At 40.1% G+C, this 21358-nt stretch overlaps 1 long non-coding RNA gene across 1 annotated transcript; it reads left to right on the top strand.

Moving 5' to 3' along the window:
* LOC116690126 (uncharacterized) lies at window positions 1-18041 on the top strand. Its single transcript, XR_004332176.1, has 3 exons — window positions 1-73; window positions 15224-15233; window positions 18027-18041. It is a non-coding gene; the product is annotated as an uncharacterized LOC116690126 (long non-coding RNA).
* Window positions 18042-21358: the final 3317 nt, after the last annotated feature.

The raw sequence follows: 21358 nt of genomic DNA on the forward strand, positions 1-21358 counted from the left end.
CATTTCCTAGCGTCTCTCCCGTGCCTCCTCGGTGGGAGGGACTAAGATGCGAGGAAGGGAGGCAAGTGGAGAAGTCGGGCATCTTCTGGGCATCTATTGGCGTTTCTCTAGTGCATGGTATCTCCTCGACTAGCCTCAACGCTACTCGCCTTTTTTGGTTTTCCACATCAAAAAAAGTCCCTGGTACCGGCTAACAGGTACTTTCTTTAGAATCACCTCAGTCGAGGTTCCAGCGAGCTGAGCTAGCTTTGCTTTCAATCTCCACCAACTCCTAAAGGAATATCTGGCTGTATTGCTGCTTAATGTTTCACTATATGTTCACCAGATAGTTGAAAATCAAAGTAAAAATCATCTCACTACCTCTTCTAACACTGCCTTCATCCAATTATTTTTGAGATGAGATCTTACATAGAAAAAGGACACCAACTCTGAATCAGTCCTCATGGTGAACCGACAGAAAACATAGTTTACAGTGGTAGAACACACATAGGATTGCTTTTACAACATAAAGTAATTGTTTAAGTATTTAAATACTGCTGTGTCACAGGCAGCCATTTGTTTCGGCTTTTCTATTTGTTTCCTTTTTCTCCTTCTCCCATCAGATGGTTTGCCTTCTTCTGTCACTTGCCTGCCAAGCTCTCATCAGGGGGGCATGTGGGTGTATGGCTCCATGTTAGCCACAGCTGCAGAGGACTGTGGGAGAGTCACTGCAGTTACACAACTTAAGACATTACGCCAGTAATGTCAGCTCACAATATTAAATCATGGTGTTAAAGGTGGTTGTTGGCAGGGTTTTACTGTCAGTAACCAAAACGTTATTTTTTTGACAGAGATAAAATAATTCAGTTGCATCAATGTATATATCACAATGAACAACACATGTGATTATTTTTAGCATTGACATTTGAAAAAATGAATTTTTATGGAGCCACTAGGAATGTCCAGAGATGTCTATTACTGACATTTCTTGCAGACATTTTTGTCTTAGCTTTGCTTAAAACGTCTTCTGTTTAAAAAAAAACGTCCCAAGTGAGAGTGTGCAGCAGTGTTGCAGTCTCAACACAGTGTTGCAGTGTATCTGTCAGTTACAGTGTGTGTAAATGTGTACATACACAGAAATTTCTTAGTCACACATCACTCAGAGCAGTATACGTACGTCTGAGTCACGCCTCACAAAACAAACAGCCCATGATCTGAATGCAGAGTGAGGTTTAACTGAAAGCTGTAACTGAATTGATTTCACCTGTGTTTGAGGTGAGCTAATGGAGTCTGGGCAGTCATGAGACAGTGAGTAACCCATGGAGGTTGCCATGCAACAGTCATACAGAGCAACAGAGCAAACTCTAATATGGTCTCCATAATTAACAAGAATCAGGAAAGAGGAAAAGATGAGAAGGTGATATCTGAGTTCCTTAAGACTTCCATGATAATGGAACATTCAAACACTGCTTAGTTTTTTATGCATTTTTTATCTTAATACAAATCATGAACACTAGTCAAGTGTATTAATCTATTTATATTGCCCAAAACTACAAATCCAAAGGGCTTTACTTTACAATCTGTGCAACAATCCCAGACAGTCAAGCATGCTTTAGGCACCCATTACAACACAGTGAACATTATGTCAACTTCAACGTTAACTTTATTTGAAGTTATTATGTGTCCCCGAAGGGCAGTTGACTTTGCAGCATAGACTGCAACATAATAAAACAAACGTGAAATAACATAAGTCATGGCAACACAGAATCAGCAGCACTGCATCATTGAACAACACAATCATCGGAACAGTAAAAGGAACAATACATGATTGCTATCCTGTAATCCCCTTACAAGTATGACTAGCACAGCATTATAATCCAGATTAAAACCTTTTTTAGCCATAAGAAGTTTCTCCGTAACTGTTGTGTCCAGAACCTCACTTAACCTAACTTATTTTAGGAAGCAAACTGACATTTTGCCTACATATACTTATTTATCAAATGGAATGAGTATATTTAGTACGTGAGTGGGACTATAATCAGTGCAGTTCTTTTAGATGGAGTAGCTATATCTCAAGCCAAAAGCAGAGAAGTGCAATAAAAAAATAATTCTTTAACAGAACACTATGTTTTTGAACAAAATTGTTAGCACTAACATGATTCAAGTAAATGGGTTGAAAGATGCAAAACCACTGGTGCATGGTCCTTTAAAGCAATAACAATTTTCCTCTTTAAATGTTTTGATTGGAAGCTGTAAATTGGAAGCTGTAAATTCCATACTGATAGAGTTGTGTAAAGAGAAACAAAACAGCACCATGGAAACCAAGATGTAATTACAGTATGTTGTCAAAGCCCACACATTTCTCTTCAGGTTTTCTGGGATGCATTCACAGACCACATTGGCAAAGTTAGAGAATTTACAGTTGCCCCGGGAAATGTGTAAATTCATCATCTATGGGAAGCCGATCTGCATTCAGTTTATTTCTGGTAAAAGTTCAAAGAAATGTTAGTGCTAGTGTTACCTATAATGTGTAATCATCTATAGTATATTATTACCAGCTTTCCCTTTCTTTACTGGGTCCTGCAGCCTAGTTTCTTCATTATTTCTCATGTGCACATCACACTAGCGTTCCTGAACTGTAAGTTCTGGAGAAAAAAAACTGTAAAAGTTGTGCAGTTAAAAAGGAGAGCGGAGATCATATCATGCAGGTATGAATGAAAAGCCTTTTTTAAAGAACATACAGTATTAAAGTTTTTAACTTAATTTCCTAAATCATTATCACCCAATTTAATGTATTTAAAGAGATCTACATTTTGAGTTAAGATAAAAGAAAAACATTGATTTGTTAAATGGCTTCTTGAGCCACAGTGAGGCTGGACGCCAGAATGTGGTTGAAAACAGCTTTAGTTGAGAGGAAAATTCTGCATCAAATGTCAATTGAGACATTAAGGGCTGGAGTATAGGGAGATAGTTTGGATTTTGCATTCATGGCAATATATTGCACCCATACCAAATTCATAAATAACACAGGAGCCACATGTGGCTGTGTTCATGATTGATTTAAGGAGCTATAAAAAAGTCATACAATCCATGCAGACTTCAGGGTCCCAACCGGAGCTCTGGCCAAGGACACAGGCGGGGTCATTCAACCACCTGGCATTGTGAATAAAAGACAGCTTTAATCAGTTAACTAGCATGCTGTTTACATATAACTCGAAACTTAAAAAAGTGGGCTTTTAGCCTCCATGAATTGGAAACAGATGGTGTCCAAACAAGACCAGTTGATCAAAACTATAAGTACTTTAAAAAAAAAATGAAAAAAATATGTCACATTTCAAATTACTTTGACTTAAGAGAATCACCCGCACATTTAACATATGATGGGCTGAAAACTCTCAGCTAACCAGAAAATCTTTAGCAAGAAGAAATCATTTTAAAGAACAGCTGGACAGGCACGTGTGACGTCAAGACTGGTAGTACAGTGAAGTTATAGATACCATATGTTGTCTAAGGCTGAAGGTGAGGACTTGAAGAAAAAATGGCTTCAAGATAAACTGAAAGATTTTTTTTCAAGGCATCTGTTTAATAGAGAGCCGTAATTATTCCAGAGCAGTTCCTTCCTTTGTAAACGATTACACATAACAAACCCATTTAGAGCCAAAAGCAAAGGAAAACCTGCAGAGCCAGAGCCCAGGTCTCTGATGAAGAGTGCTTCTGCAGATGTTTAGAAATGTCTGTTACTTATTTGCACTCAAACAGCTTATTTCAAACAAAATAAATGCCAAAATTCACACATTACCAGGTATTCTAGTTTAGAAAGCAATGCCTTGCCATAACTACAAATATACAATCAAATACATTTAATACACAAACATTGTTAAAAACTGTTGCACACAGGGCTGATAGGCTACAGTAAATGTGCAGAGAAACGTGTTAACATATTTTTTAAACAAAGACAGTTTACAGCATTGTGTTGCAAAAGCTACATATATTTAACTAGCATGAACCCCACCACAACCATGTGTTAGTTAAAGATTTAATGAACATCATGAATGTGCTGATGAACATTATGAATGTGCAGATACATAAATTGATGTGGATGTCATCCGATGGCCAGTCTGGGAGTATGTATGATGACCGTGTGGAGGAAACTCAGAGTGGGGGTTAAAAAAGTGTCAGATTGTGCAGAACTGAGTTGTGCGTGGGCTTGACGGAGATTGTTGAGATTGTTTGTGAATGTAAGATCGGTATGCCTGGGATGACCAGTAGCCTGGGAACTGAATGGTCCGTGCAAATTCTGGACACCTCAAAAGCTGAAAAAAGATTGAATGGAATGAGCATGGGGGATGAAATTGCAGATAGACGTAACTTCCAGAGAGGGAAATGGAAGCCGATATGTGGCTTGATGTGCCTTAAAGCAATTCTAGCCAGTTAAGTAGGCTGAGAGAGTGCTGGGGAAGACTGTTGATGATGGCGTCTTGTGAGGCGTAAGAGGTTTCTCAGCTGGTGTGGGGTTAATGTCCGATTCTGGAGCCGAGTGTCTGAATTTTTTTATTTAAGATGTCTACTACTGCTGTGTTGTCGGAGTAAATGAGTATGGACATGTGACCATTCGTGCCCCCAAAGTATGGCAGCCACGACAATGGGGTACAGGTCATGGAGTGTTGACGAAGGAGACCCGGACTCTGTGCCCAATCACAGAATTCCGAAGGCTGAGTGAAAGCGAATCATCACTCCTGCAGCAACCGCCAAACCCACGGAGGGAGCTGCGTGGTGTACAGCTAATTGACAAACTCCACGTAGAAAAAAGGAAATGATGTTTCAAGAAGCCAGGAAATGCAACCACAAGAGGGGATTGCAGCGGCATTGGACGAAAGGTTAGACAAGAAGGAATTTGCCTACAGAACTAAGCAAATGGCAGAATTGAGATGCCAAAGGAGCACAAATAACAGGCACTTGGAGCATCTGACTGTGAGAAAAAAGTTTGAGGAGCAGAATGATGCGCTTCCCCTTCTCCGAGGGCGGCAACGCCAGGAATGACAATGAATCAGGTTAATGCCCGAGAACTCGATGTAGGTGCCAGGCCCAGAGGTTTTCTCATTGAAGAGAAGGAAGGCGAGATTGTGGAAATCATTAATAATAGCACGTAGCAGTAAGTGAGGAAGTGAGGATAGATGAGTGACAAGGAGGTGGAGCATCCAAGGAAGTCCGGGGTTATTAAGCAAGATCCGGCACAGGGCTGCGGACAGAGAGTAGACTAGATCTACCTAATTGCCAGAGAGAATAAGCTGGTGCAGAGCGGGGGAGACCGGGGGAGACTCACAGACAAAGATGGCCGAGTGACTGGAGCTGCCATGGCTGGAGAAAAGGAGCAAAATACATTTGGGAGTTGGGGAAGGGAGGGGGAGGTGATGGGGGGATGTGGGGATGGGGAAAGGAGGGAACGGGGATAAGGACAGACCAGTTTGAAAGCAGAAGGCTAAGGATTGTTGAGCATGATATTAGGTAGGACCCTTTGAGCTGCTGGATGTGGTACTGGAATTGCAGTGCGGCCAGCTTTGAAAGGGATGGAGCAGAAGCCGATTGACCAGTTACTGCTGAAGGAAGGGTAGAGGAAGGGATGAAGGGATGAAGGGATGTATGTGCACGGGATCGAGTGAGGCCTACGAACACAGGGATGAAAAGGCAGAGATCTCCTGAGACATGACAGACAGAGGGAACAGTCACATGGGGAAACACGACCTGACCCCCGCCAGTGGGAGCTGGTGATGCATGCTGTGGCTGACAAGGCCTTATGACGTTAGGCGAGACGCTGCTGGCCGTGGCCAACGCTGGCGGGAGACCCGGAAATGCTGGAGGCCCGGTGGTTGTTGCCGCTGAGGGTAGCGATGGAGGCTGACAAAGCATCTGAGTGACCGGAATTGCCGAGGCCAGAGAGAAGTTGTCAACACGTGAGCAAAAACAGTTGGGTGTTGGGGAAGGGAGGGTGTGGGGATGGAGGGAGTTAACCAGTTGGAAAGAAGAAGGCTTATGATCGACGGGTATGATGTCTAAGTCTATCAGAAGCCATTGTCCGGTGAGCTTGAAGACGTAGCTGGGACTTGAGAAACCTGTCTGAAAGATGTACGTCTTCTGGTAGCTGTGCCATGAAATCAGAACCATACCTGATCTTGCACAGACAGAGAGCATAGGTACATGGTAGGAGATATCATGCCACAGGCGTACTAACTAACATTCTAGTCAATTCAATTTAATTTACACTTAGTATCAAGTCATTACAAGTTATCTTGAGACAGAGTAGGTTCCGGCTCCAATTTCCCGACCTTACAGACTGAGGGGAAGAAGCTTAAAAGCCGCTGGAAGCTGCTGGAAGCTGAAGCTGCTGGGAACTGGGGATCGTTCAGCGTAGGAGAGGAGATCCGGACGAAGCAGAGGCCTGGTGACCGTGGACCGCAATCGGCGCAGTTGAGACAAATGACAGGATCCGACTGCTGCGCCGTGACTGAAACATGCCCTGTTTTGAATAGATCGTTGTGCAGATTGTCATTGACATCAAGTGAGCTTAGCTATAGCTCCGGATCCATGACTGAGAGCATGGAACACTGACCCTCTTACGTCAAACAATCAGAGACACGAGCCTGGCTGCGCAGCACGGTAAACGCAGGTTTGACTGGTGATTAGACGTGTGGTTTAGGCGTGGCCCTGCTCCCGAACCTAAGTTAACAAATTAATTTCATTTGTGGGCAATAATAGCCATTCTATTGTTAAACCCATAATTGAAGCACCACATGTATAGAAGCATGTTATGAGAACAGTGTGTGTGTGTGTGTGTGTGTGTGTGTGTGTGTGTGTGTGTGTGTGTGTGTGTGTGTGTGTGTTTTGCAAAAAAAAGCACACTTTCACAAATGGGTTGTTGATTTTAGTGTACTTAAAAAACAAAAATAAAATGTGCCAACTCAACGTCCAGAGCTGATGCCCTGATTTGGGTTGGAAAATTAGTTTTATGAAACGTTCAGCAAAATACCAAATTTCTGTTAGCTTACAGTAAATTGAGACAATGTTCAGTCTGATTGGGTTTCCTCAACTACAGGCTGGATGTTTCTCTATTATCATGAGTTGCAAATACTTTGCCGGTGTGACTGATAATTGACATGATATTGAGTTGGCACTTCAGGTCTTTATAAAAGATGGGTGTCAAATCTCCTGGCATTGAAACACAAAAAAAAACGAAAACACAAAATCAACGATACCTACCTTTGAAAATCTCCTAAAATTGCAATGTCTCTTTTGGTTTTCTGTAAAGACATTACAGGCAAACACTGTATGTGCAGTCTTTGTTTAGCCTCACAGAGTTTCTTAGTTTGATTTGTCTGTGGGTATTGTCGATTACTTATGTTGTTGAGTTATTTACTTTATAAAACCAGTGTTAGAAATGGATTTTGTTGTTACATAGGAGAATTACAGCCATCGGTCTGATTGTCTTGCTGGCTGCTAACCTGTGCTAATTTAAAAGATGAAAATGTTTAAACAAAAATCAATTACGAGGATGGGATGACCCTCACAGGCTACGTGTTAGGATGGTTAAAGCTTCAATAAAATCCCACTGAGTTTTGTGCTAGCTATCTTTGACACATCTGTGAAGGCAGAAGAAGTCTTGAGCATTTTTTTAACCAACAACGGCATCCAACTCAGTTCCCCCTATTACCCCCAAACCAACTCCCTGCCAACCCCCTCCCCTGCCACACAACATCTCTTCTCACAGAGGATCCTTTGTGTAACAGGAAGCAGTGTGAAAAGAGAGAAGAAACGAGAGAGGGATGAATTTGTTCCATCCTCTCCTCTTGTCAATCCTGCTGAACAAACCCCTGTTTGACAGTAAATAATCTTCGGATGGAGGGATGGTTGTAAAGTTATTATCAATCCCTCAACATTGCTGAAGTAATCATTACAGCTCAAGTCTCTCTTTGTCTCTCTTGATGTTTTTTTCCAGCTTCAGTTAGATGTTGATTTGCATTTCCATGCAGGGCAGGACACATGCTGTGGCCTCTTTCTGTAAAATCATTTACTACTTCTCTGCTGTCCTAGGGGAACAAGGCAGAAGGAAGCATGAGGCACAGCAATCACAAAAAAAGAAATCATGAAGAGGATAATGAGAAGAGAAGAAGAAGAAGAAGAAGAAGAAGAAGAATGGTTTAACACCAAGGATTTTTACTATAAACATACACCACATCTTCTTTATTTCAACCTTTTCTCATAACTGGTATTACAGCAATGCTGGAGCTTTTCCCAGCCTTTTAGGAGACACAAGACCAGCAGTGTTGTATTTGCAGCAAAACATGTGTGTGGCTGTGATCACAAACCAAGGTTAAGTATGTCTAGGGTCAGTGATTCATAGATACTTTGACGTACTTTACACAACACGCCAGACAATAAAGTGCTCATAATCAATTTTGAAGTATTAACAAATCAAAGGAAAAAAAATCCAATCCAAATTCAACTTTTACGAGGGTGCCTTAACCCCACCCACCCAAATGAATGACTAAACTCGCAAATGAGTTTCTTTTGTGAATTTCCTCAGTGTTTCACTGTAAAAACCTTCCAGCTCTGCACTTACAGAACAAGATAGATCTCATTGTTGTTTTCTGTCTATGCTGATATGTAAACACTATTTCAGTAGAAGTGCTTTTAAGCAGTCCCCGTACAGGGACCAGGGGTGGGCCAAGGGGGTCGAGGTTTGAGGACCACACTACAATTCTCATAGACAGGAAGGCCACCCCCCCCCCAGAACCTCAAATGGGTTCAGGAACAGTGTTATGGTACGGTTCCCAGCTGTTCTTATTTTCCACTGAGGTCCCTTAGATATGCAACAACTGAAGAAACAATTGGGTTTAACGGAGTGTTTAAACATGTCGCTGTTATCTGTTCTCCTGTGTTTTGTATAGCATTGACACACCCTACACACCCTGCTGCTTAATGTTTCATTGTTTCCCCACAAAATGCAACAAATCACAAACATATCTACTAGAATTCACTCAAACTGTATTTGGTGCCAACTGAAACATCCCAGCTGCGTCCCTCCGTGCTACACGCTTTTTTTTGTTCCTGACAAGAAAGGGACATTTTGTGAAACAAAATATAAAGCACTGGAGCTATGATCCAGAAATTGTTCAGCAATCAGATCCAAGAAAGTTCAGATTTCCACCATAGCTGTCCAACACTGGTGTGTTCTGGGCGAAGTAACAAGTAACAACTTTTATAGCCAGACTGTGTAATGCTCTCTTCATGCCCATTCCCTTTCATTCTCCTTGCAGTCTGTTTCCCATTCACCCATGCCTCTGTATACCTCTATTCTTCTCTACCACTAAATATAACACCCTCCCTCAAAGTGCTCCTCCTCCTTTGCTCATTAGATGATCACTACAACTCAAAACAGTGTCATTTGATAATAAAAAAGGACTGTGAGCCACAAAGATCACCTATGGAACATACACATGGGTGCAAAGGGAGGTAAAAATTGGACACATGAGTCATGGGGTCTTGAGTACAACAGTCTTTTCATTCGCTCTTGTCCTGCCCTTGAAACCGTTTTACAGCTAGTGTATCTCTGTTCTAAATCAGCCTGGCTCAATGCGTTGCCATTTTAACAATGATGTGCAGCTGCTTCCCTTTTCTGGGGGTCTACTCTGCAGCATGAGAATAGCTTGCATTTGTCCCCTACAGAGAAAGGCAATGAGAACAACGGAGGGACAAAGAGAGGGGAAGAGAAATAGTAAAATGCCCTAAAATGTTCCCCTAAAAATACTTTAAAATTTGTGTTTTGTCCTTCACAGAACAGCTGCTGCAGTCAGTTTGAAGTTGTGTCTGTTACATTGTTTGACAATAGACAAGGTATTTAGGCATTTACTGGAGTCTGCTCCAATCTACTCCTGCATCCATGTTTTTCATGTTCATCTGTATGCTCCAGTATGTGTCAAACACCCATATTTTCTCCAAATTATGGCCCAATGCACTGCATGTGTCAGCTGCTTCTGATGACTGCATGTGACAAATGTAAGCAAATGCAGTCAAACCACATCTGTGTTAAATATTTACATGAAAGAAAAACACTGCATCACTACACGTATACTAGTACTCTTTTGAAAAGCATAAAACAATGAACAACCATCATTGCATTTCTATATAGGGCATTTAGTGCAGTTTTAGCCAGTAATATATAGAAAAAGATTTCAACAGGAATCCTGGGGAGACACATGTGTATCTCCACGTTCACTTCACATGCAGCAGTGGCTTAGCAGCACATTTATCCTCACCTGCTGCTTTTTTCATGAGAAAAAGAATTTGCAGAATCAATCAACAACTTGAAGATCCATGGGTTGAACAGTAATGCTATTTGTGTAGTGCTGGTATATACAATATGCAAGAGCTCCACAGTTCACTTCAAAGAACCACTGAGAAAATGTAACTTTGTGTGCGTTTGAATGGGTGGTGGTCGGATTTGTGCTCACAGAGTTCACATTAACAATCTCTCATCTGTCTTGTGTAATAATCCAGATGCTGCAGCTACAGAAAGCAAGGCACATCGTACTGACAATAGAGGCAGCCATAGGATGAAGTTACCTCATGATAATCATTAACTTATCCCTCATATACAATGACAAAGTTTGTTAGTAAAATCGTTTGCGTTGATATGATTATTTTCCTCTGTGCGGTCTATACTTTATAGAACATTTTCCCTTGGACTGGACCACATGCCTGCTGTAGTCCCTGCTGAGCAAAAAAACACATTGGCTGCTGAACACCAGTCTGTTTCCGATCTGTTCTTCTGCCTTTCCCAGCAGCAGGTAAGTAATAGTGACAAAAACACAGTCATAGAAAAACAATGCATGCTCAATGTTAAATACATTATTGAAAAGTGTCTGAGAGAAATGGAGAATGGCGAGATATTAGTGCCTGCTACTGTCATCTGTCTTGTTTCATTGTCAGTTATGGTAACAGACTGTACAGCAGTGAGTTTTCTTTCAGAGTCATCTGATGCAATGTGGAATCTCTGAATGTGCTTTTTGGTTACCATCATCTTAATGTATCAAGTAAGACAACATGCACCCCAGTGTTTGAATTTGGTAAGTAAAAGCTGAAATGCTCTGAGTCACAATTTGGGCTGAATATCTTTTTCCTATTTCTTATTTCTCATGTCAGCCCTTGCACATGCATATTTTTTTCCAACTGGGGCATTTCAACACCTCCACATGCTAGCATCACAGCAATCTTAACATGATATATGTTAAACGGTATAAAGTTTCAGTGCATGACACCTAGCAAAGATCCACTACTGGTGATTACCTATCACAAACACTAAGTGAATTATGAAATTATTAAACATCAAGAGAAATTTCTTGTTACAGCTGGATGTATTAAGTTGTCACAGTTATGTTTATAGTCAGATTTATTCATTTTGGAGTCTGCTTTAGGTTGACGCATGACACTTTTTTGTTATACTGTAGACATATGTGTACAGGATCCTTTTGCAAGTATTTGTCACCCCTCCCCCTCCAGCCCGTCACTCACCAACAACACCAACACCAACTGCTTATTGTAGAAATTTCAAATTCCTCTCACCTCCATGGGAAAAAGCCAGTCACAATGTTGGCTGGTCTTAAATTATGTCTCCATGCTACACATCAAATGTGCTCAAATATAGAGAAGCTTGAGTCTAACTGACTTTGTCCAACTTAAATTGTACACGCTGACCTTGTTGATGCCATTGATTAATTTAACTGCCGCAGATCTAATCTACTGCAGTGAGTGAAAAGAAACCTTTTTGCACAGCAGGTCACAGCAGGAAATGGGTCATATCTGTAACATAAAGCTGAATCAGCAGAGACTGAGGTCATAACTGTGTCAGTTTGTTTCTGAGTCACTCTCAGCGTGAGTTGCTCTCAGTGTGGCCCGCTTTCAGGGAGGCCCAGATTCGCTTTCAGTAACAAGTGGACCCCAGTAGAACTTAGCGAGATTACGTAACCCAGTAGTTTTGCCAATGACTACACCATCAAGGCTATGATGTGCATCCCTTGTGTCCAGTTAGCAGAGGAGCTGGAAATCACATGAGTAACATATGGATAGAAATATATAAAGACTACTTGATTAATCTTTAACTGAAGAATTAAGAGCATACAAAACATGATGAATGTGTACTCAAAATGTTGATGCCCAATCCTTTATTTGAAATGGATTCAATCAATGTGCACAAAAGAAAATTTAACATATGGGCACATAAATGTATGACTTTTAAACAGCTTGTCTCTTGCATATGTTTTGAATTGTTATTGCCCATTGATGCCAACAAATTGATGATAGGGGGCTTTTTTAGCTTTTAAGATTTGTTGGCTTAGATCACAGCCTTAGAAACAACCACTGGTCTGCTGCAAATGATTGCGCTTAACACTGATCCATTGTTACCAAAATGGGTGTGGGGGGGGGTGTAACATTTGGTACCACTTATTTCTGAGGGGTCCCACATGTTTCCTCAACATTTAGAGCTGCTGGGAAGGACACCTGAGATTTGCCTTTATCTGATGTGTTCTGTGGGAATATGTATGTATTAGGTTTTAAAAACAGAACAGGGGATGTAGAAATAAGTAAACTAATCAAAACTTTCATTCTCAAGTCTAAAACATGCCCTACTACAACATGTCCAGGAAATCAAATCTCACAATCCAACAACAGCTCTTTCTGGCTCATTGCCTCCCCCAAACCGCCTATGGCCTCTGTCCATTGCCAAGGTAGCCACCACAGACAGTATGCAATGCAAACTGACGGCAGACTCAATCTAATATATTGTCTGACAAACTGTTTCTGTGGCTTACTTTGATTGTTGTGGTTGCTGACATGCTGTGCATTTTTTTCTTTTAGAGCTTCCCGTACAAACTCACATGCATGACGCATATGCTGGAAACTATAACCTTACTGGTGTGCTGACAGCTTAAAGAATTTTCACATGACACACAAACTCTCTACAGCAGGGGCACAGCACCCTTATGTTGGTGAGGGCTGCAGTTTAGTGATTCATTCATGTACAAAATACTGGCACATGAAGTTCCTTTAATGACTGCCTGCAGATATTGTGCTGCAGGATTTGGGAAAGGCATGTTGCTGTAGTGCCAGACATTTCTCATTTATGCTTCTCTCATAATATAAAACACAAAAGCATGGATGGATTTTTCTTTATTGGGAAAATAATAAATACACAATTCCTCATCTCAGCCAGATTATCATGGGGCCTGGAGCGTTTCTCAACTCATATTGTGCGAGGGGTGGGGTTGGGGTTGGGGTGGGCGGTGACTGGGCACCAGGACCTTTGTGATGTGACAATCAATACACAACCCCATAATAAATCTAAATTAAAATGAAATACATAAAAGAAATACACATGTGAAATACAGACAACCAGGTAAAACAAAGCACATGTTATTTCATGTTTCACCAACTAATAACAGCATAATGTATAACAGAAATCATACATTTATTGAACTCCCAGAATACTTTCTGTTAATGCAAACATAAACTGTTAATGTGCCCTGGCCTCTACTGGCCTAATAGGGGCACAACACTTAATTAACTAAGCTAACTCACAAGTTGGTCAACAAAATCACTTCATCAGCGGACTACTGACCAAAGCTGATCTTTCAGCAGTTTTACTGGTACGTCTTGTCGTGGCTCATATAGATCCCACTCACTAATTCTGCAGCAATAACACACTGTGTTGCCTGATTCTAAACAAAGAAAAAATATATAAAATACTTCTTGGATACACGTAAAACCTCAAAAGTACCACACAATGTTCTATCCATGAGTAAAGATCACAGGGTTTGGTGGGACACTGGCTCAGTGGTCAGCACTGCTTAAAACAGGCAGCCAGCAAGTAGGCATCGCAGATTCTGACCCACATTCGATACCCAGTCTAGGCTGCCCTTTGCATTACGTTGTTTTCCACATACTATACTATGACTTTATTCGACACACCATACCATGACTTTAACAGTTTTTTTACATACACAATCAGGACTTTTCTGGTTGGACACTGGCTGAGTGGTTAGCACTGCTGCCAACAGACAACCAGCAAGTAGTCACTGCAGACACTTACACAGCTTTGATATCCAATGTCCAATGTCCTTTTCACAACATTTTTTTAGACAAACAACACTATGACTTTTTTCAACATGCTATCTTAATGAAGATCCGTTTCCTTCAAGCCTTTGGCAAATAGGTTGCTACAAAGCTAATTAAGACTATCATCTCCACACAACTCTCTTTATTTCTCAGTATGGCTATGTTCCAAAGATTGTGTTGTCCGGTGACTTTCCTGCGCGGAGGCTACCCTTCTTTTTTTTTTTACATACTATCCTATGTCCTTTTTATTACTTTTTTTTGACATACTATACTATGTCTTTTTCGTCCCTTTTTTTGCATACTTATACTAGGACTTTTCAACATGCTAAATTATGACTATTGTTATTGATATTGTTAAACATTTCAAGAAAATGTATACTAATTAAAACAATTCCCACTTTTCTAACCATTCTTACGCAATTATGCCAGCAATACAGTTTAGCTCAAGCAATTTGGCTTTTCAGCATTCATAAGCAATTTCTGAAGGAAAAACATTCTCCAGTGGGTAAATGTTCCACCGAATCTAAAACTCTTTTAATTGCTGTTTCGGAGTAATTGAACCCAATAATATAGCCCAAATATAAGATGACCCTGATTGTTGCTAAACCTGATTTCAAATATAGATGAGAAGCACTTAGAAAAAAATGAAAAAAAGTATCCAGACAGTTTTTTTTGTAACATTTGAATAAAAAAACAGTAAATCATCAAAAACAAATCCAAATCCAATAGCAAATAAAGTAATGAAGTTATAAATACAATACAGTAGAAAGTACAGAGACTGAATCACAGTGTTGAATGATGACTTGAAGAATGGCTTAACTCTGCTCATGTTGTCACATGACTTTTTTTTCAAATATCACTAGCTTGCAGTAAAACCTGACCTGAATGAGCAGTAAATGGGCTCCAAAATGTCATTTTTCAGAAATGTTTGGTAATTCCTTTGAAGTGCTTCGGCCAGGGGACCCTGCTGTGCAGTGTCCCTTTTGGGTAATTGTCTTGTGAATTATTTACAGTATTTTGTGTCACTACTGCAAATACTGAAGTTCTATGAAAGGCCCAGATGATCTCTAGCAGCCAGGTCAATTTGAGTGTCAGGACACCAAACACATCATTTATCATTACAACTCACTAATAGAGTAGTTCTAACCAAGGCTGCATAGTATTATTATGATCAAGGCATATATTAGTATTGTAATGCTTAACTCTATGTCTAAGCCTTTACCCCAGTTGCCCTGTTCGATTGGCTTCAAGCTCTGGATGATGCAGTAATGCTGATGCCATTAAATTAACACCTACCAACACCATGTAATGCTGATAAAGAACCATACCAATTACTGCAGACCCTCAGAGGATCCTGTTGTAGATGTGACACAACGGTTTAACATTATGCTATCAATGTAATGTTTATCTTTGGCTGTCTTCAGAGAGCAGCATGAGTCATTGTACTGATGAAAATAAACTCCTGGCTGAGGAAATGGCGATGTATTGGAGATGATGACAAATGAAGAAGAAAGATTAAATGTATAGCACATGTCATTCTTGCCCCACCAAAGCATTAATATGATATAGTTGGCAGACTACATGCATGCAGCTGTGATCTTTATCAATGTCTTCTTCTGTTCTGTATACTATGTATAATAATGCCAACACACAACTCACACAGTAGATCTTTGCATTTACAGTGAGTGCCCTTTCACATACTGGAAATATTTTATGAGTGTATAATATTAAAGAACAAAGACTGATTTATACTTGGAAGACGCGAGGATCCATAAACGCAAACCTGGGGCATAAAGAGTAGATAAGTTTATTAGCTTTGCATGGTGATAAAACTGCAACACTGACATTTTGAGTGTTTCTGTGGAATAAAATATGTCTCAAACATTGTCCAGTTAAAGCAAAGCTACAGTTTGGGATTGGGAAGGCATGTAAAACGTATGCAATGGCAACTGACCCTTAATATATTTGGGTTCTTTGTCAAACAGTAGGGGAAACCACATAGCCAGCGCATTTCTTTGTGATATGCTGGTTTGTCACTGTCATTAAAATAAAGAATTTTTTTTTTTTTCTCACAACCTACCAAACTAAAGCAACGCACTATAAACAATCTTCCGCAAAAAAAAATTGTTTTCTTTCTTTATTGAGTTTCTAATGTTGCAGCACTTTATATTTATTTTTAATTGATTAACCATACTATTATAGATTCTTTCCCACCAAAAAAGCTTCAGCACTCTTCCTGAAAGTGAACCCAAGTGACGAAAACATTGGTTCACAGTGTTGCTCAAATGAAATATGGCAATTTTATGTCAGATTCCACCCTAAGCCCCAGAGTATTTCCTTGAGCAAATTCCCAGCGTAGCTTGTGGCAAATCAGCAGCTGGATAAGGAGACAAGATGAATCGCTGAAATGACAGCTAGCAAAACACCCACAGAAAAGCTCAGTAAGACTCCATGACTGCACAGACTTTGCGACGCAAACATAGATCTGCACACTGACACACAGTGACAGATGCAGGCATGGATTTAACATGTGTGTGCCTGTGATGCACACACACACTTTTATATTATTCTGAGGTCCTCCACTGATGTAATGAAAGTTTAAATCCAACTTAAACCCTTACATCAAATCAATTTTGGTGCAAACATCCTGTTGAAGAAGTGTACACTAAAACAAACACTTTTTTGTCAAACCATTTGACCCTCGGTCGTCCTCTTGCTAATAAATCAGAAAATGCCAGCACGTGAGCAACACAGATGTGAAAGAAAAACAGGATTTTCCAAGCTGTGAGCATATAGTATATATAGTATAATGTTTATTAACAGCAATACAAGCGTACCTAATTGTCTTAACACACATGCATGTACACATACATGCACCAAGCACACAAGTGGTGTTTAACAGTGAAGCAAGCACAGCCCATTAAGACTGTGGATTCAGCTGTGCACCATCTCAGGGTAGAAGACATGCAGTACAGATTTATTAGTAATGAGAGAATTTGAATTTACAGTACTGTAACACCCATCACGCAGAAATGGCACATGTGGTCTCAAAATATGTCCACCTAGCAACTATATATTAATAATAATAATAATATTCAGACAGAATGTCTTTTTCTAAACACCTTTGATGTAGGTGCCATGCATGTCTTTGAAATCTGATCTACAGTTACTTGCTCTAAAAAGTATTGAAAAACTCATTTCCCAAAAAACTAACAGAATGCAGTCCAGAACGAATGAGCACCAGCTTTGAAGATGTGTGTGTGACATGTTCACGTTAAATACCAAATGTTGCCCCGAGGATGTGACTTAGTCATGATAATTGGAAGCAAACTTCAAAACAAATGCAAAAAGTTCAAAAAGAGACCCTCCCCTGCTTCCTCTGTGAATGTAATGACTCGCCTTCACACTCCCAGGGCACAATGTGACATTCATACCAATCAGACTCAGTGTTGCACAAAAACATTTACGCTGTTTTGCTTTCTTTCACCCATTTCTGCCATCCACCCCTTTGCATTTATATTTTGTATTATTTCCAGATTCTTCAAAAGGACTTATGTTATAATGTGCACCCATAGGGAAACATTTCAGTCCTCACAAAAACTGATATCCCTAAACATGGATATGCTCTTTCCCTTTTACATATCACCTAAGTTAAATGGGAAAAAGCTGTTGAGTCACTGTAAAAGTAAATGTACAAAGTTGAGAGAGCTGTTTCCAGACATGGACCAAGGATCCTTGGCAAAACAATCCTGAAGGCTACAAGGTTGTTTTTCAACACGAAAACGAAAAACTGCATCAGCAACATTAGTTTATTGTACACCACAAAATAATGACAATTATGTAAGTTGCCTGTTCTGTGAAGTAGAGTCATGACAAATGAGGGGACACTGAGAGGAATCCAGGTGACATTCTTCGGCTGACTGCCTTTTCTCTGCCCACCCAGGGGAGTAATTTCACACTGCTGAGAGGCTTCTGCACACATTTTTCAAACGGAGAAAGAGAGGAAGCAGCTCGAATGAATGGTAACATTTGATTTCCCATGTGTGCACCTGATGATAGGTCCAGTTTTGAGAAGTTTCATATAGAAGTCTGTTTTCTGAAGATGGCTTCACAAGGTGAAATGAACTCTCTCTGGGCAAAAAGAATACAGAAAGCACATCTGGTACGTTAGTTTAAAAATGAATCTCAAAAGTATTCTTTTGTTTTTGCCCGTTTTGCTCTTCCACTTCTCTCCTCAGACAGTGGAGGAAAGCAGGGGGGAGACGACAGAGTACCCGCAGAAGCCTCTGATGTAGGGACAACAACAACCCTATCTTTTCTTCTGGGTGAATTCTCATAAGGATTATCTATGGTTATTCTTCTATTTTATGACAGGTCGATTGAACAGCATTCGCTTGTTTTCTCTCCTAAGATAAGACCCAGAGCCATGGAAAATACTTTGTCTGCTATCATCAAAGGCCACAAAAATCCCCTGTGCTGAGATATACTCTATAAACTACTGTCATGAGAAAGCATAGAAAAAGCGAGTAGACATTAGAGGAATACAAGAACATACAGCAGCAGAAAAAAAGGGTTTTAATATTTTTTAGCACAGGCCTGTCTTGAATGTTCTGATTATTTTGGCATGCTTCTACCATACAGTAGCTTTCCGATATGATCAAAGCTCAACTATTACCATAAATAATGCAGAAATAGAATTGTTGCTGATTAAAGAAAATTGCTGTTTGTAGACTATAAAGTAGCTCCTCAGAGCCTCTTTAGATACACCACCCTCGCCATGTAAAGACATGCCCTGGGCTGAGAAGCAGCTGAAAATGAGCTGGTGTTAGATGGTGTTAGAATCATTTAAATCTCTTACTTTTTAACTACCACTAAGGTTTTGGCTCTCACACTAATTTATATATGTCAGTGTTATAGAGGAGGGGAGAAACACCACGGGTGTGTGTGCTTAATGACTAAGCCCATTCTATTCATGCATTTTGGTCAGGGTCAAAGGTCAAACACAAACATTTTGAGCTTGCATGTTGCATGCAAGCAAAATAGTGTGCAACGGTAAGAAATAATTATAATGAGTTGGGGAATATTGTACTCAATTACTCTTATTAAACATGCATAAGAATCCATATCAGTATTTTATTGATTATGAATGTGATGTTTGCCTTCGTCATGTACTTTCACAATTAGTTTAAAACATAATTCAGTTACCCTTCTTGCAGCCTCTTCTATCAGCTCATACTTTTGAAATCCCTTTATGGCCTCTGTTGACCAGCCCAGTCACGTCAACATCTGAGAAAGTTAAACTCCAAAGTTATAGAGTTTACAACCATTCAAACAAAGTGCAAGGCAGGTCAAAGGTCAAAGGCAACAGTATCATTCAGTGAAAGTGACAAAGCCGGAAATTGGGTCAATGTTGACTTTTCTGTCTACCTACATTCTTCCTACTGGGAGACATGCCGCAGACAATACAAGGATGGACAGCTGATTTCCCTGGACCTTCCATCTCCCTGTACACTACCAAGAGTAATAATGAAAGGAGGACGGACTCAAATTACTTTTTTACATGAAGACTACTACAGCCAAACCACATGAAGAGTTACAGAAAATGAATAATAAATACATCAGCTTCATCCACCTAACAATATATATTATAACAATTTTTACATTTTCTTTTAACAAATTGAAACCCATGTCACTTGCTGAAGAATTACTTTGAGAAGAAGGTTGTCACAGTGAAGACAGAAACTTGTTCATCATAGCAAACGTTAGGTCCTCTTCTTGCTGGCTGTGATAGGTGTGTTTGAACAAGCAAATGACAGCACTGGAAAATCACAGACATCCTGTGAGTTACATGCCACAAAACAGCAGGAAGCAGACAGCTGTGTGGATGCAGGTAAACTTTATTCATCTCTTCCTTTGCTGATCCACCATGGGTTTTGGATTTCAGCAAATATTAGTCTTTGGGTACGACGAGGACACCAGTTTCACTTGCTGGAGGTTCAAAATTGTGAATAACCACATTCAAACTAAACCATTACACCTTGACAACTTCTTTTTCTCACCCACATAGGATCATTCCTGCTTAGTGTTGGCCTTATTGAGCTATGATTGGCTGGTCACACTGACCTCAGCACATCATCAATCACTGCCGCCTCCAGGTGCCCCAGTTTTTCTCTCCTCTTACTCGTCTCTGAAGGCCCACTGCTGTGATGGATATCACCATAGGAATATCGTTTATCTCTAAAGGGGCTGGTAATGGCGTGGGACCACCCCCACATTCAGGCTCTGAGACTTAGGAGAACATAAAGAATGTGTAGAGAACAAGGAGGGAGGTTAAACAACAGACCATTTAGCTCTCTATGTGATGCATCACAGACTGATGCTCTGCACTGAGTAACATGTTTGTCAGCCTACGCTGGGAGGAACACGCTATTCTATGTTGGATATTTTCCATCCAGCTTTGTTTAATGCTTACCAAAAAATATTCTATTCAAAGGCTCTGGGAGAAAGATAAATGCAGTTGATTCATCCAAGACAGGATATCTATTCTGCCCCATTTGTCGTTCAACGTGCACCTTAACAGAGCTGCTGAAGAAAATAAATAAAGACTAAACAGCAGGTGGAGCTGTCTGTACAGTTAATGGACCCTGAAAAAGGCTTTAATTTTCTTTCAAAATGAAGTGTATATATATATACATATACATACATATACATACAGTATATGTATATATTCTATGATATCCAACACTGGATCATGTTATAAACAATCCTACAAAAAAACATGCAAAAAGGACCTGCAACAATGACAACTTTTAAGTAGCAGTTGTAACTCTGGAGCACTCTCGGACTAAAACCATATCATACATGCAGTTGGAATTAATATGACATCAGGTTAAATTTGACAGGTGAGCTAAGAACTCTTTGGACAGCATCTAACTGATACTAAAGTGAATGTGTTTTCTTCAGGACGTGGTCAGGTGCAATGTGACCCAGTGAACAGCAGATAGCACCATTAGACACATCATGCTCCACCTATAGTTCCCCCCTCTATACTTATTCAAAATGAGCTTGAGTAAGGAGGCGGTTGGTGCAACCCCTGCTCTCTGTATGCTCATAAAATATGTACATGTACAGTATATGCACTAGTCTCTCTCCTACCTTTTATACCTTAAACATCAGTTTTCCTATCTAAAATTCCCATTAAAAACTAATGTGC

Source organism: Etheostoma spectabile, chromosome 5 (genome assembly GCF_008692095.1).
Source record: "Etheostoma spectabile isolate EspeVRDwgs_2016 chromosome 5, UIUC_Espe_1.0, whole genome shotgun sequence".
In the NCBI taxonomy this organism is placed as follows: Eukaryota; Metazoa; Chordata; class Actinopteri; order Perciformes; family Percidae; genus Etheostoma; species Etheostoma spectabile.